Source organism: Carettochelys insculpta, chromosome 1, assembly GCF_033958435.1.
Source record: "Carettochelys insculpta isolate YL-2023 chromosome 1, ASM3395843v1, whole genome shotgun sequence".
Classification (NCBI taxonomy): Eukaryota; Metazoa; Chordata; order Testudines; family Carettochelyidae; genus Carettochelys; species Carettochelys insculpta.
In genome coordinates, this window is record NC_134137.1 from 54,248,825 (window position 1) to 54,260,891 (window position 12,067).

The following is a 12,067-nucleotide window of genomic DNA, read 5'->3' on the forward strand; positions in this document are numbered from 1 at the left end:
GGGCTCGCCCGGCGCCGCAGATCGGATCTTCCAAGCAGTTTCTGCCGGACCGCGCATGCGCCGGTGCGCGCCGCTCCCCCGCGCGCTCCCGGCCACGTGCGCGATCCGGTCCCCGCCAGTTCCTTGACCAACCGCCTCGGATGCTCCTGCAAAACACTAAACAGAGATCCGAAGCGGGGAGGATGGGCGGGTAGTGGAGCACCCACGGGGACACATCTCGAAGAACCACCGTTACTACGGTGAGTAACCTTTCTTTCTTCTTCGAGTGTCCCCGTGGGTGCTCCACATTAGGTGACTACCCAGCAGTAACCCAAGATAGGAGGTGGGTAATCGGAGTATGTGCAGCTTGTCCCCGAGAGGACCGCTGTCGAGAGATGGGTATCCTCTTGGAATACCCTGTGAAGGGCGTAATGTTTGGCGAAGGTGTCACAGGATGACCAGGTCGCCACTCTGCAAATGTCTTTTAGCGCAACGCCCTTGAAAAAGGGGTGTTGATGCTGCCACCGCCCTAGTGGAATGAGCTCTGGGCATGGCCAGGAAAGGAGTCTTTTTGAGTTTGTAGCACTTTTTAATGCAAGATACGATGTGCTTCGAGATTCTCTGCGAAGAGAGACATTCTCCTTTTGATTTGGGAGCGATAGAGACTAGGAGTCTATCCATTCTCTGGAAGGACTTGGTCCTGTCTATATAGAAAGCTAGCGCCTCCTCACGTCCAGGAGGCGTAGGCGCACCTCTTTGTCAGAGTTATGAGGCTTTGGATAAAACGAGGGTAAACAATAGGTTCGTTAGTATGAAACTCAGAAGAAACTTTAGGAACAAAGGCTGGATGCAGCCGTATGGTTACCGCCTCCTTGGAAAAAACAGCGCAGGGTGGCGTTGCCATAACTGCCGCAAGCTCGCTCACCCTGCGAGCTGACGTGATTGCGAGAAGAGAGGTCGTCTTTATCATAAGGAGGCAGAGGGAAACCGTGGCCAAAGGCTCAAACGGTGGTCCCCTTTTCGCATTAAGCACCAGGTCCAAGTTCCACGAAGTTGGAAGCGGTTTCCGAGGAGGGGGTATAGGTTTACCAGCCCTTTAAGGAACCTGGTAACCATGGGATGGGCGAACACCGTGTGCCCTGTCTCTCCGTGTCTGAATGCCAAAAAGGCGGCAAGGTGGACCTTAAACGAGGATAGCGAGAGTCCTCCTCTCTTGAGGTCCAGTAAATACTCTAATATCACAGCCATAGACACCGAAAGGGGGGCTAGCTGTTTGGTAGAACACCATGCCGTAAAGCGAGTCCATTGCTGCTTGTAGGTCTTCCTGGTGGAAGTCCTCCTGCTACTTTCTAGGACTTGCTGCACTTCCTCCGTACATGTGCTCTCTAGGGAGCTGAGCCATGGATTAACCACGTTTGTAGTCGCAGGCCTTGGGGGTGCGGATGCACTATGGACCCCTGGGCTTGCGTGAGCAGATCCGGCGCCACCGGAAGGGGCATCGGTGGCCGGTCCGACATGCGCAGGAGTAGGGGGAACCATTGCTGTCAATCCCACGTTGGGACTATCGGGATCATTCAGGCTCCTTCCCTCCTGGCTTTGTGCAACACCTTGTGGATGAGCACTGTGGGAGGGAAAGCGTAAAGCAGGGGGCCCCTCCAAGAGATCGTGAAGGCGTCCCTCAGGGACCCCCGTCCCAGTCCTGCCCTGGAGCAGAATCGTGGGCACTTCTTGTTGTGCTGAGTAGCAAACAGGTGTATCTGGGAAAAAACCCCATGCATGAAAAATCGGTTGCAGCAGATCGGGACGGATCTGCCACTCGTGCGTGAGTGCGAAACGCCTGCTCAGCTGGTCTGCCTGTACATTGTGAGCGCCTGGGAAGTACGAGGCTTCCAGGGTTATAGTGTTGGCGATGCAGCAGTTTCACGACCGGACTGCTTCTGCACATAAGGCACGGGACCGAGCTCCTCCTTGCCGATTTATATAAAACATGGTGGAGGTATTGTCTATACTGATCCCGACTACTTTGCCTTTTATATGGTCTCGAAAGTGTCTGCAGGCGTTGAACACTGCTCTGAGCTCCAGTATATTTGTGTGCAGTGACTGCTCCGTGGAGGACCACAGCCCTTGCGTCACCTCTTCGCCCATGTGTGCTCCCCACCCTATGAGGGAGGCGTCTGTAGTAAGAAAAACCAATATGTGTGGTTGGTGGAAGGGTACCCCTGTTAGCAGGTTCTCGGGGTTTACCCACCATTGCAGGGATTTGCGCACCTCTGTTGTGGGCGACGCCACCCTGTGAACAGTGTGTGCTGCCGGGTTGTATACGCTCGCCAGCCAGTGCTGCATGCTGCGCATGGGTAACCTGGCGTTCTGTTGTACGAACACCGCTGCTGCCATGTGGCCCAGCAGCTGTAAGCACGTCAGAACCAGCACCGTAGGGCTGAAGGTGAAGACTTGCACGAGGGAGCCGACGGCCCGAAAGGGAGTCTCTGGTAGATACGCCCTCGCTGTAATAGAATTTATGCGTGCCCCTACGAACTCTATGTCCTGCGTGGGGTCTATCTTTGATTTTGTCAGATTGACAACCAGGCCAAGCGAGAGAACGTGCCTGTTGTGACGCATATTATGCGTAGTACCTCCTCCTTCAAGGCCCCTTTGAGTAGGCAGTCATCCGGATACTGGAATATAAATACCCCCTGTCTGTGCAGGTAGGCTGACACCACTGCCAAGGGCTTGGTGAAGACTCTGGGGGCCGAGGAGAGGCCAAACGGTAGGACCTTGTATTGAAAATGTTCTTTGCCTACCATGAGAAACCAGAGGAATCGTAGGTGAGCCGGATGAATAGTTATGTGAAAATACGCGTCTTATAAGTCGAGGGCTGCCAACCAATCTCCATCGTATAGTCCCGTAAGGATGGAGGCGATTGTGATCATCCGAAAGCGTTGCTTGCGCAGGTACCGGTTGAGGCCTCGAAAATCTAAGATGGACCTCCCGCCTCCTGTCTTTTTCCCCATGAGGAAGTACCTGGAGTAGAACCCTCTCCCTTGCAGTTGCTCTGGCACTCTTTCCACTGCCCCTATGAGCATGAGATGGTCTACCTCCTGCGTGAGCCTCGCCACGTGGGAGGCCTCCTGGAGGTGGGGCCTGGGTGGAGCGACTGGAAGGGGATGGCGTACCCCGTGGCTATGATCTCCAGCACCCATTTGTCTGTGGTGATCCTTCGTCACTGGTTATAGAATGGTCGGAGGCGATGGTGGAATAACCGCTTCGGATGACCTTGCGACGGTAGTGATGGCGCAGCCCTGGATCTGTGTGTCAAACTTGTGGCCTGTGGCCCTGCCCCGAGGACGCACGGCTGTGTTGGGAACGACGCCTGGGAGTTCTGTACTGCTGGTGCTGTTGATGTCGCCCTTGCTCGTAACCCCTGTGGTACTGGGGACGCTGTTGCTGAGTCCGCAACATCCAGGGCGATCTGAACTCCATCCTCGAGGCCGCGTAGCCTTCTTGCATGATGGCCTTGAGCACTGGTTTCTTGCCCTCTGGAAGTGAGTCCATGAGGGAGGTTAACCTAATGTGGTTATCGAAATTATTGTTCGCTAGATGCGCTGCGTAATTTGTCATTCGCAACAGTAGAGTGGAGGAGGAGTAGACCTTTCTGCCCAACAGCTCTAGCTTTTTGGCATGTTTGTCTGTTCCCCCACATTGCGACGACTCCACCACCAAGGAATTTGGTTGTGGGCGGCTGAACAGGAACTCCGTGCCCTTTGTCGGCACGAAGTTTTTTTTTTTGGTTTTTTTTTTCCGCTCTCTTGTGGACAGGCGGAATAGTCGCAGGAGTCTGCCATATCATAGTGGCAGACTCCAAGATTGCGTCATTAAGCGGTATTGCTATTTTGGAGGAGGCCGGAGGTCTCAGATTTTTGAGGAGCTTATGGTGTTTCTCTTGCACCTTAGCTGTCTGGATGCCTTGCGTGAAGGCCACCCTCGTAAAACAGCTCTTGGAACTGTTTGAGATCATCCGGAGGATGGACGTCCCCCGGGGCCGTAGCCTCATCCGGGGAGGAGAGCGAGGAACCACTGGGATACATCTCTGTGGACCCTTCCGGTTCCTGCTGGTGATGGTACACCCTCTCACTAGAGGTTTGCGAGGGAAAATCTTGGGGTTCCATAACCAGTCCCCCCTGAGATGCTTGAGTCTCTGTCCCCGGTCGCAATTGCCCTCGGGGGTACGAGATCGTTTGTGGGGATCTTTCCCTGGTAGATAGCCGATGGTGTCTATGCCCCGCGTGGTAGGGGCGACCATGGCAGTATAGGCACTGTTCTTGGGAAGGTGACCTAGACCACTCCCTTGGTGCATACCCTCCGCGTCTGGGGGAGGGCTGGAGAGAGCGATTTTGCATAATAGTCCAGCGGTTCAAACCCCAGGAAGGGTGAAGGTGGTCCCAGCCAGGGTGAGGCTGGTTGCAAAAAATGGAGAAGGGGGCTCCGGGTAGGCTAGGGGGGACCCCTGCCTTCTGGTTGGAGTCTGTAACATAAGCGGAGGGCTGTGAGAAAGCAACTCCACAGCCCTGTGCGGAGAGGGGCTGCAATGCCTCCTCTTGTGTGCAGCCTTTCCCCTCCCTTGAGGAGGTAACTCTGCCCCCTGACGTACAGGGGATCCCGGCCCCGTGCGCACTGAGCTCGGCACGCTGGAGGGCGGTGCCGCAGGTGCGGTGTGCTCCGGTGCCTGCAGGCTGCGTGCCTGCGCGCTCTGCACCGCCGGTTCCCCGGGGGTCGGTGCCGCTGCCTGCGGTGCCGCCGGTACCGGCGCTTGTTTAGCCGCCGCCCTGCCTGCGGTGCGGGGCGGCTGGCTGATTATCGGAGGCTGAGCCGCTTCCACGTGGCTCTCCGTGCCGCCGCCGATCAGCTGTTGCTGCTGCTGGGGGCTGCTCGCTCCTCCCATCCCGCTCGCTATTGTTGCCGGCAGGGATCGGGCTGGGGAGGCTTTCCTCCGTTTTTGGCAGCTTTCCTTTTATGGGCCCCGCAGGGTCCCTCCTGCTGCGGCCGCACCGGCACGTCTGGCTGGAGGGCCTTATGAAAAGCAGTTTTAAGCCGCTGCCCTGCTTGCGGTGCGGGGCGGCTGGCTGATCATCGGAGGCTGAGCCGCTTCCACGTGGCTCTCCCTGCCGCTGCCGATCAGCTGTTGCTGTGGCTGGGGGCTGTGCGCTCCTCCCGTCCCGCTCGCTGTTGCTGCCGGCAGGGATCGGGTTGGGGAGACTTTCCTCCGTTTCTGCGCTGATGGAGTGAGGGAGGCAGCTTTCCTTTTATGGGCCCCGGAGGGTCCCTCCTGCTGTGGCCGCTCCGGCATGTCTGGCTGGAGGGCCTTATCCAAAGCAGCATTTTAAGCCGCATCTCCCTGTCTCTCCTTAATCGCCTCTCGGCAGGACTCACATTTTTTAAAGCCTGAAGAGGACATTGTTGGTGAGTCTTTGAGTTTTATTAAGTGGGTACTTAGCACCTTCTTTGTGCTGTTTTCCCCGTCCGATGGCCTGCCCCAGCAGGAGGGCTGATGGCCGTAGCTCCTGGCCTCCGGTGGTTGTTACTGGGACTGGCTGAAGCTGTCCCGCTCGTAGTTTGTTGTTGTTTGTTCTTTTTTTTTTTTTTTTTTTTGCAAAATAACAACCGGCTACTCATAGTAGCCTAAGTATCTGAAAAAAACTTTGAAAGAAAAACATTTAAAGCCGTTGAATACGCTATTTGGCCTTAGCCTAGTCGGATTCCGTCTGCAGCCGACGGCGGTTAAGAGGAACTGGCGGGGACCGGATCGCGCACGTGGCCGGGAGCGCGCGGGGGAGTGGCGCGCACCGGCGCATGCGCGGTCCGGCAGAAACTGCTTGGAAGATCCGATCTGCGGCGCCGGGCGAGCCCGACACCTAATGTGGAGCACCCACGGGGACACTTGAAGAAGAATGTTCATTGCAGCACCTGATTCGTATTCTTTGATTTGGCCACTGCATGATCATTTCAAAGTTTTTTGTAAGTGTAGATGTAGCCCAAGTGCCCGCAATGCCCCTCTACCATGTATATTGGACAAATCACACACAGTCTCTTCACCAAAGGATAAACCGGCACAAATCAGACATCAAGAAATGGAATGTGCATATACCTCTAGTGAAATGATCAACGTGAGATGAGGTAACATGTGGACATGAGGTAACGTGGACTCTGTGTACATGGGGAAGTCAATAGATGTGATATACCTTGACTTCAGCAAAGCTTTTCATACAGTCTCCCACAACATTCTTGCCCGTAAGTTAAGGAAACATGGAACTGGAGACATGGACTGTAAGATGGATAGAAAGCTGGCTAGATGGTCGGTCCCCATCTCTGGCCTCTTGTTGCCCCCGTGGCCAAGACACTTTATAACAACCCCATTCCAGGCACTTTCCATTTTCCTGGCACAACCAAACAAATCCACCCTCCTTTAAAGTTAGGATACAAGGAAGCTGCATATCAATTTTGATGGTCCTAGCACACTCCATTTAGGAGGAGTTCTTGAACAAATGGACTCACAGTGGATGGGCAGATAGATGCACATTTCTAAAATATATAACTAGATTTATATTTTTGTTTATATGAATTTACTCTTTAAGAAAAGGGAAAGAAAATGGCTGAAAAGACATTTGATTTTAGCATTCTTAAAATGTAGTGTGGTTTATGTGATACACGGGATTAGAGCAGTTCTAAATATTTACCCTTAAGTAGATGTTGACATGAGTAGACATATTAAACTTTTTACCCTACAGTGGATTTTAGAATAAGAAACTTCTTCCCATTAAAAGTGCCCCTTTATGTCAGAACAACAGCACACTTCACTGAGGCGTTTCTCTGTTTGGAAAACATGTGCTTTTATTGTTCTTCAGCACCTCCTGCTGGAATGTCTTCACATAAATACCAATTCCAGCTTAACGGAAAGCCACTATATTTTTTGTTTTAGGACAAAGTTTAAATGTCTGTGATGTACTGGCCAGTAAAAGGCAGAGATTCAGTGGGCAGGAAGCGTCAAAGATGAATCAAAGCAGGTTCTAAAGCATACATTCCATCTTTATCTAGCTATCACAGTATGGAACTAACACTGGCTTAAATACAGAATTGCTTAGCTCAAACTTCACTGCACCATGACCCCTGCTTCTGACAACAAAAATTACATGATCCATGAGGGAGGGGGCGCCAGCCCAGTGTAGGAGATCGAAGCTGAAGCCCAAGGCCTTCTGCATGTAAGCTTAGCCCTGCTTTCCAGGGCTGAAGCCCAAGTGCTTCGTTCCCGGGGGGAGGGGGGGAGGCTTTTTGCTTTGGCCTCAGCCCTGGCCCCAACAAATCTAACAGCACTCTTAGGCCATGTCTACACAGCCCATTGGCACAGCCCTGCTGCTGGCAGCGCTATGCTGATGACAGGTCACAAAATTGCAAATGTAGAACCATTTGCAAACTCGCGCAGCTAATTAGCATAGCTGCACGAGATTTTTCGGTCGGCAGGGGGTGTGCCAGCAGTACAGAGGCCATGTGGGCATGCCTCTGCCAGGTAAGCCCCTCTCTGTCGCCAGTCTGGTATGCCTGAATAAGGCGACAATGAGGGGCTTAGCCAGCAGAGGCACATCCCCATGGCCTCTGGATGGCTGGCACCTCCTTTGCTGACAGCAAAATCTCGCATGGCTATGCTTATTAGCCATGCAAGTTTGTAATGGTCCTCCATTTGCAATTTCATGACTTGTTATTCGAATAGTGCTGCTGGCAGCAACGCTGTGCTAATGGGCCGTGTAGATGTGACCTTAGAGAGCCCATTAAAATGTGGTCATACCAATGTCCTGTCTAATCTTTTCTATCCAGCTGCTGATTTTTTCATCCATGTGTCAAACAAACTTTTATATCCACCAAGACGTGCAAATATACACCAAACCTAGCTGTGAGCGCTTTGCTAATCAGCTGGGAGGCATCTGAATTTCTTCTGAGTGGCCTCACAAATGCACAGCTTACAGGGAATAGTGGTCATGACCCACTTAGGGATCCAGACCCGCAATTTGAAAACTGCTGGTTTAGACTCAGACCCACTTTTCAATAAGCTGTTACAGTAAACTCTTTCCTATCCAGCAACTCCAGGATTGGAAGGTTGCTGGATATTCATATATTCTGGATCATAGAGAGGTAGACCTAGCACTGTATAACACTAAAGAAAAGCAAGGTTAGATATTAAGAAACAAACAAAAATGTATTCATAGAACTTTATTTACCAACAACAGTAGTATTGTGCACTGTAAACTTATAAGCTGTGTCTACACATAAGCACCCTTTCAAAAGGGCGAAAATCAAAGTTCGGCTTTCGAAAAAGCGGCCATCGAAAGAAAGCCCCCGCCATCATTTTTCAGATCGGCGTTCTGATCTGCTCTTTTGAAGTGCCTTCGAGGTCTTTTGAAAGAGAGCGTCCACACGACTCCAAGCTCTCTTTCGAAAGAAGGGAGGCAGGAAACGCCATGGACGGGGTCCCATGGCCAACAAGCCCTTCCGGGGCCACAGCCAGGCGCCTCCTTTAAAGGGCCCCTCCCTCCTCCCTCCCCTCCGCACGAGCCGAGTGCTGCCCAGCCTGTCCCAGCCCAGCAGAGCCCACTCGTGCCCACCATGGAGGCCCAGCGACAGCTCCTGCAGGAGGATGCCCTCATCTTGGATGCCCTGCTGGCAGTGCTGTGCACCATCGCCGCAGCTGCACCCGAGCTCATCGGGTGGCTGCAAGGTCCCCCCAGGGCCATGGGGCTGCCCCACTGGGTGCCCCAATGCCTCTGGACCCACCCCAGCAGTACCGACTGGTGGGAGCGCGTGGTGCTGGGGGAGTGGGGCGAGGAAAGGTGGCTGCAGAACTTCTGCACGTCAAGGCAGAGCTTCGACGAGATCTGCCACTGGCTCACCCCCGCACTCCGGCACCAAGACACCTGCATGCGGCCAGCCCTCACCCTGGAGAAACGGGTCGCGATTGCCATATGGAAGCTGGCCACCCTGGACTCTTATCGCTTCGTGGGACAGCAGTTCGGGGTGGGCAAAGCCACCGTCGGGGCTGTAGTTATGGAGGTAAGGTGTGGCTGGGTGGGTGGGGGGGCTGGGGCAAGGGGAAACCTCCCCTGCAAGGGGCTGGATGGGGCAGGGGCTGGAAGGGAGGGGGTGAGGGGCTGCACGGGCCAGGGGCAGGATGGGAGGGGAGCAGACTGGGCCTGATGCAGTGGGCAATGACCACCACACCCGCACTAGAGCACGTGTCCCCCTGCCCCCTCTGCAGCTCGTCAGGGCCATCAACGCAATGCTGCTCCACAGGGTCGTCCGCCTGGGGGATGTGGACAACACCATCACCAGCTTCCAGGACCTGGGCTTCCCAAACTGCATCGGCGCTTTGGACGGCGCACACACGCCTGTCCATGCCCCGCCACACAGCGCTGGCCAGTACGTGAATAGGAAGGGCTACCATTCAGTAGTGCTGTAGGCCCTGGTGGATGCAAGGAGCAGGTTCACTGACCTCTATATGGGCTGGGCCGGCCGCACCCATGATGCCTGGGTTTTCCGGAACTCCGGCCTCTGCCGCCGCATGGTGGCCAGCACCTTCGTCCCCCAGCAGGAGATTCCTGTGGTGGAGGACGTCACCATGCCGCTCTGCACGGTGGCAGATAAGTTGTATCCCCTGCAGCCGTGGGTCATGAGGCCCTACACGGGACACTCGACCCCACCCGGAAGGCATTCAATGAGTGCCTCAACCACACCCACAACGTGGTGGAACGAGCCTTCGGGTGTCTAAGGGGCGGTGGAGGTGTCTCCTCACACGGCTGGAGGTCGGGGTCCCCAACGTGCCCCAGGTGGTGGGCATCTGTGGGGTGGAGTTCGGACACCTCCAATGGCTGCGGGCGGGCTCTCCGGGATGAGGGATGGTGCGGGGCTCTCCTGGCCCACGGATGGTGCAGCTGCATGGAGAGGAGGAGAGCATGTCAGCAGTGTGCCCTGGACGGAGGGGACCCGGCTGTGGCCTACCCACCTGAGCCCACCCCATGGGACTGGGCCTCCCAGCCTGGGTGTGATTCCAGGAGTCTCTCCCGCAGGTGGCCCATCCCGGCTTGCAGTGCATGGGCCCCGGGCGCCGTCCGGCTCCAACCGGCCACCAGCCCTGTGCAGCCTATGGCGCTGTCCACCGGGGGCGGGTGGTGGGCCTCGCTAGTGTGGCACTGCAGGGTGCTGCATCCCATGTGGGGGCTGGCCTGTGTGTGGCCCGGGACCACCGGTTCCATGGGCAGGCACCCAGCTGTTGTGTCACCCCTACCCTGTGGAATAGGTGTGCGCCCCTCCCTGGACGTACCTGAGGGTCCCTTGGTGACATCTGGAGATGTCCGGCCCTTGGTCACCCAGCTGGAGGAGCAGGAGGGGATCATGATGGTCAGCTCCCTCCCCCCCCCGACAAGTCCATGGTCCCCTCGCCCTCCTGGGTCCCTGATCCAGGCTGATCCTCCTCCTCCTCCGGCTGCAGCTCCTCCCCAGAGGTGTCCAGGAAAGCCATGGGGGGTGAACTCTCCTGGGGCCCCAGGATGCTCCGTAGCTCCCAGTAGAAGGGGCACATTGCTGGTCCTGCCCCGGAGTGTCCGGCCTGGTCCCTGGCCCAGGCATATCCCTGGTGCAGTTCTTTTACTTTGGAGCGTAACTGCTCCGGGTGGCCCCTGGTGTGGAGGCCCATTGCCAGGCAGCCGAAGGCTGCGGCATTGTGCCGCTTCACGCCCATGTGGCTCAGGATGTCTTTGCCCTGCCAGAGGCCGAGGAGGTGCCACAGCTCCTGCTCCGTCCAGGAGGGAGCCCTTTTTTTTTCTCCCCCTGGGAGCCCTGGGAGCCTTGCGGGGGCTAGGAGGCGGGGCCGTGGGGTTCACGGTGGGGGCTGGCTGCTGGCCATGAAGGTGCTGGAGCGTCAGGCTGGAGCGCGTATGCAGGCTACTCCTAGCACGCTCTCAGCTTCCTGCCATGGGTTTCCTGCGTGCGTGTGGCTTGAAGGCAGCCAAACGCAGGGACCATAGAGCCCTGCTGCTGCTGGCTGGAGTGGCCCTGCGCTCCAGCTGATCAGCGCCATGGTGGACCTGTATTTTGAAAGAGCGGACTGTGGAGCATCTACACATGTACCCTATTATTTCAAAAGGGAGCGATCCTCCTGATATGGGATCGGGGTTCAGATTTCGAAGTCAGTGCCCCATTCTTTCAATTTTCTTTCGAAATACGGGTTTACATGTGTGAATGCTCGTCCCACTCTTTCGAAAAAGGGCCATTTATTTTGAAGTTTTTTGCATGTGTAGACACAGCTGTAGGGTGTGTCTACACTTGCATTCCTCTTTCGAAAGAGGTATGCAAATGAGGAAATCGAAAATGCAAATGAGGTACAAATTTGCATATCTGACACCTCTTTCTTTCAAAGATGGGGTTTACTTTCGAAAGAGCAGCATCTACACTGGTTTTCTCTTTTGAAAGAAGCTACTTCGAAATAGGAATATGCAAATGAGGTGCCGAATATGCAAATTTGTACCTCATTTGCATTTTTGATCTCCTCATTTGCATACCTCTTTCAAAAGAGGGATGAAAGTGTAGACACACCCATACTGTATTTGCTGTGTTTATTTGTATCTACTTTCACTATACTGTACTTATGGAAAACAGAACGAAAATCTACTTATGGTTAAAATGCCGGTTATTTGAGAGTTCCAGATGATCGAATGCTGGATATGAAAGAGTTTGCTGTACTTGTTCCTGTTTGTGTCTTTTTGACCTGGGATTGCTAACTATGTTGGACTCTAAGGCGACTGCCAGGAGTACCTGGGTCAAGAGCAGCACCCTACCAGGCGTGCTAAATCAAACAGCAGAGGATCTACCACCAGCACGTCGATCTTCCCATAAGTGTAGATGTACCCAAGAGAGTTTAAACTGGTGTAATGTACATGTCAAAGGGCAGAAGGGAGGGGTGAAATTGGAAAAGCAACTGTGGAAGAAGGTATAAATTGAAACGGGGGTGCGTGGGTTCTGGATACCGGAATAGACTAATGTAGTGGGCCTA

The 12,067-nt window shown here is 54.7% G+C and overlaps 1 protein-coding gene across 3 annotated transcripts in view; it reads right to left on the bottom strand.

The window, feature by feature from the left end:
• Positions 1–12,067, bottom strand: part of STARD13 (StAR related lipid transfer domain containing 13) — a 506,601-nt gene that overhangs the window by 434,750 nt on the left and 59,784 nt on the right. The window lies entirely within an intron of this gene.